At 34.4% G+C, this 5,501-nt stretch overlaps 1 protein-coding gene across 1 annotated transcript in view; it reads right to left on the minus strand.

Annotated features, from left to right (window-relative positions):
- SLCO6A1 (solute carrier organic anion transporter family member 6A1) overlaps window positions 1-5,501 on the minus strand; it is a 263,122-nt gene that overhangs the window by 103,189 nt on the left and 154,432 nt on the right. The gene's annotated exons all lie outside the window — the stretch shown is intronic.

A 5,501-nucleotide genomic window follows, 5' to 3' on the forward strand; every position in this document is an offset into this window, starting at 1 on the left:
AACAGCATAGTTCTGTGGACTATACAATTAGATATGTTCTTTTGAACAATTAACGACAGTATTCTAAATCTCTAATTCATGTTTATAACCCCCTGCCATCAAGTTGATTCCAACCCCTGTTGAGTTTCTAAGGCTGTAAATCACTGTAGAACTAGATTGCCTTATCTTCCTCCAGCCGAGCAGCTGGTGGTTTGAACCACAATCTTCTGGTTAGCAGCCAAATGCCTTACAAAACATATTTATAGGACTCTGTCAACAAGTTGGGTATTCAAAATCATAACAAGATTTTTTGGCCATTTTATCTAACAACTTAGCTATATTTTCTACTCTATATACAAATTAATTGAACATCTTCCTTTGAGTTCATGGGTCAGAAATATTTTAAAAACCTCAATGAGAAAAATTAAAGAAATTCTTGTGATTTTGCTTTTAACTGTAATACAGAGTAAAAGATAAGCTTGGAGAAAGCTGATAAATAAATGCTTGTGGCACATTTACCCCAAATTCTGTCCTTCTCTCATCCACATTTTTAAAATTCCAATTTTTCACTTGGCTTATGTTGTTGTTCAGTGCCATTGAGTTGGGTCCAACTCATAGCGACCCTATGTACACTGGCACAAAACACTGCACCATCATGTGCCATCCTCACAATCCTATGCCTGAGCCCACTGTGGCAGCCACTGTGTCAATCCATCTCGTTGAGGGTCTTCCTCTTTTTTGCTGACCTTCCGCTTTACCAAGCATGATATGCTTCTCCAGGAGATGGTCTCTTCTGACAACATGACCAATGCAGGTGAGACAAAGCCTGGCCATTTTTGCTTCCAAGGAGCATTCCAGCTGTACTTCTTCCAGGACAGATTTGTTAGTTCTGGCAGTCCGTGTTACTCTCTGTATTCTCTGCCAGCACCACAACTCAAAAGCATCAACTCTTCTTTGGTCTTCCTTATTCATTGTCCAGCTCTCACATGCATAAGAGGTGATTGAAAATACCATGGCTTGGCTAAGGCACACCTTAGTCTTCAAGGAGACATCTTTGCTCTTCAGCACTTGAAGAGCTCTTTTGCAGCAGATTTGCCCAGTGCAATACATCATCTGATTTCTTGACTGTTGCCTCCATGGGTGTTGATTGTGGATCCATGTAATATTAAATCTTTGACAACTTCAATATTTTCTCCATTTATCATAATGCTGCTTATTGGTCCAGTGTGAGGATTTGTCTTTTCTTTATGATGAGTTATAACCCATACACAGACTGTAGTCTTCATCAGTAAGTGCTTCAAGTCATCTTCACTTTCAGAAAGCAAGGTTATGTTGTCTGCATATCACAGGTTGTTAATGAGTCATCCTCCAATCCTGATGCAGTGTTTTTCATATAATCCAGCTTCTCATATCATTTGCTCAGCATATACATTGAATAAGTATGGTGAAATGATACAACCCTGACACACACCCTTCCTGATTTTAAACCATGCAATATCCCCTTGTTCTGTTTGAATGACAGCCCCTTTGCTAAGTACAGGTTCCTCATGAGCACATTTAAGTGTCCTGGAGTTCCCATTCTTCTCAATTTTTTATGATCCACACAGTTGAATGCTTTTGCATAGTCAATAAAACACAAACATATTTCTTGTATTCTTTGCTTTCAACCAAGATTCATCTGATATCAGTGATGATATCCTTAGTTCCATGTCCTCTTTTGAATATGGCTTGCATTTTTGGAGGTTCCTTGTCAATATACTTCTGTAACTGTGTTTGAATTATCTTCAGCAAAATTTTACTTGTGTGTGATATTAATAATATTGTGTGATAATTTACACATTCTGTTGGATCACCTTTCTTTGGAATGGGTACAAATATGGATCCCTTCCAGTCAGTGGGAGAGGTCTTCCAAGTTTCTCAGTATAAATGAATAAGTGCCTCCAGTGTGGCATCCATTTTTTGTAACATCTCAATTGGTATTCCATCAATTTCTGGAGCCTTGTTTTTCATCAATTCCTTCCGTGCAGCTTCAACTTCTTCCTTCAATACCAATGATTCTTGACCATATGCCACTTCCTAAAATAGATGAACATTGAGCAATTCTTTTTGGTACAGTGACTCTGTGTATTCCTTCCATCTTCTTTTGATGTTTCTTGCATCATTCAATATTTTGCCCGTAGAATCTTTCAAAATTGCAATTCAAGGCTTAAATTTCTTCTTCAGTTCTTTCAGTCTGAGAAATGTGTAGCATGTTCTTCACTTTTGGCTTTCCTTGCACACTTCATTGTAATATATGGCTTTTAGCAGCTTGCAATAAATATTTCTTATCCCTACCACACAAAGCATGGCCATATATGTCAGAAATGATAAACATATGTAATGCAGTGTGTGCAACTTCTGAAATTTTTCTTAAAAGATGGTTCATGCCTTCTTTTTCAGATGTTTTCTTTCTTGTTTTATAATGTCTGGAAGGAGATGATAATGCTTTGAACTCCAACAACTAGCCATCTGAATCCATGAAGTCATGGTAGCAATACAGGTAAGAGAGCAATAAGACAGACAGAACCTGGTTATCTCATACCATAACTTACTATCCCAGCTCTTTTCTAATATCCTCCAGGTATCTTGAAGTAACAAGAAAGAAATCAAGTTTTATGTTGTTCAAACCATCTTTTCTTTCTCTTACTTACTGCCAAAGGAAATATAATTTTACTTCTTCTTAAATAGGGAAAATAGGCTAAATATATGTATTACAATCTTTTTCTCATTATGATATACTGTAAGCATTCACAAAGTACTAGAGAATAAAGAACACGCCTAGTTTCAATACCCGGTTTTCCTATGTCTTCAGTATAAAACCTCTTTGTATCTCCCTTTTTTCTAAAAATTCCATCCAATAGTGAACTTTCTATTCTCTCCATCCTCTCTTTTAAGGAGCATTTTGGTTGTATTTCTGCCAAATATAATTTCAATTCACAATCTAATTTTAATATAATAAAATTCATTAATCTTTTCCTTACAATTCGAGCATTTTGTGTATTCTTTAAGAAACTTTACTTATACTAAGGTCAAAAGCTATTTTCCCTGTTTTTTTTTTTTTTTTCTAAACATTAAATGCTTTGTTTTACATAATTTATATCTTTTATACACTGGAATAAAATTTTTGTATAGGGTGAAGTAGGAATCTAATTTTTCCTATTGAACAAATAAATGTCCTAGTACTGTATTTTGAAAAATTCAACCTTCTTCAACAAAGTTGTAAGTTGGCATTTGTCATATATAAAGTGTAGGAGGGGTCGCTATGAGTCAGGTCTGTCTCAACAGCACATAACAACAACCACAACATGTACTTGTGAAGACAATTATGAGTCTCTTTTTAAAAAGATTTTTAGTATGAAATGGGAGATATTACACTTTGCTCTTTTTTGGTGAGTGAATTAGGTATTCTTGGTCCTTTTCTTTTTTGTATGACTTCAAGAATAAATTGAAGTTCCATTTTAAAAATTAGGATTTTTATGAGAATTATAATGAAATTGTAAGTTACTTTACAGAGAAGTGATAGTTTTATGAAGCTTATTCTTCTAATATATGAAAATTATAGCTTTTCATTTATTTAGGTATTATTTTATAGTTATCAGTAAAGTTTTCTTTGTAAAGATTTTAGATGTTTGATTATTCCTACTTTGTTGTTTTTGTCAATTTGCAAATAAAAATTTTTATAAATATGACTTATTTCTTGCTATTGTGTAATTTTATATATTGTTTTTGCATGCAGAAATTATCAACTGACCTATTATTAATCCAACCAATTATAAATTCTCAGGAATTTTGCATAAATAAAGTTAAATTTTCTGAGAATAATAGAAAATATTTTTTCTTTTCAATCCTTATACTTTTTAAGACCGTATTTTATTTCTTACTGTAATGCCTAAGAATCTGTAGATTCTCAGACAAAAGTAATAACACATATCTTTCTCTTAACATTGATTTGAAAGAGAACAATTTCAATGTATTTTAAATTTATCCATATTGAAATATGGGAGCTTTGGTGTCGTAGTGCCTAAAGCACTTGACTGCTAACCAGAAGGCTGGCAGTTCAAACCCACCAGCCACTCTTCAGAAGGAAGATTGGGCAATCTACCTCTGCAATGATACTACCTTAGAAACCCAAGGAGGGGTCGCTATGAATCAGAGATGACTAGATGGCACATAACAACAACACAACATACTGAAATATACTTTTATCAAATTAAGGGATTTCCTATATATTGTTAGTTTGCTTAAAGTTTTTTTTTTTTTTTTTTTTTTAAGTGCAGGTGTCTAAATATAATTTAGGAGCTCTGGTGGCATAGTGCCTAAGGCACCTCTTGTTCTGAACTTTATCCTTTATCAGTTGGTGTAAAATGTTTGAATATTCCTTTTATCTTATCTCTCAATTCTCTATTGTTGTTCTTAGGTGCCAATATAATGAAATACTACCTGGTCCTGCACGATCCTCACAATAATTTCTACATTTGACTCCATTGTTTCAGCCATCGTGTAAATCTATTTCATTGAGGGTTTCCCCTTTTTCATTGACCCTCTATTATAGCAAGGATGATTTTTTCTCCAGGGACTTGTCCATCCTGATAATGTGTAAAATTACATGAGATGAACTCTTTTCATCCTCTCTTCTAAGGAGGATTTTGTGTGTATTTCTGCCAGGACAGATTTGTTAGTTCTTCTGGAAGTCCATGGTATGTTAAACATTCTTGGCCAATACAAATCTTCTTTGATCTTCCTTATACATTATCCAACTTTTTATATACCTAAGAAGCAATTAAAAATACTGTAGCTTTGGTCAAGTACACCTTAGTCCTCAAACTGATAGTCCAGAAACATTGTCCAATACAGAGGAGGAAGATGAGTCACTTAGCTTAGAAAGCTCTCAAAGTAGAACTGGGAAAGAGCTGCATTATCAGAGTAAAATCAGCCTTACTCATATGGATAAAGTAAAGCTTTCAAGACCTCCATTTCCTGATGTGGCACTACTCAAATTGAAGAGAAAGAGTGGCAAACATCCATTAATAATCAGAACATGGAATGTACGAAGTATGAATCTAGGAAAATTGGAAATTGCCAAAAATGAAATGGAATGTATAAAGATTGATAAACTCACCATTAGTGAGCTGAAATGGACTGGTTTTGGCCATTTTGAATCAGTCAACTATATGATCTACTATGCCAGAAATGACAGTTTAAAGAGGAATGGCATGGCATTCATCATCACAAAGGATGTTTCAAGATCTGTCCTGAAGTACGATGCCTTCAGTGATAGGATAATATCCATATGCCTACAAGGAAGACCCATTAATACGACTATTATTCAAATTTATGTACTAGCCAAAGATGAGGAAATTGAGGATTTTTATCAACTTCTACAGTCTGAAATTGACTGAACTTGCAAACAAGATGTGTTAATTATCACTGGTGACTGGAATGCAAAAGTTGGAAACAAAGAAAAATCACTGGTAGTTGGAAAA

The sequence above is a fragment of the Orycteropus afer genome, unplaced genomic scaffold, assembly GCF_000298275.1.
Source record: "Orycteropus afer afer isolate SDZICR_OR568_19922 unplaced genomic scaffold, OryAfe1.0 scaffold00091, whole genome shotgun sequence".
Classification (NCBI taxonomy): domain Eukaryota; kingdom Metazoa; phylum Chordata; class Mammalia; order Tubulidentata; family Orycteropodidae; genus Orycteropus; species Orycteropus afer.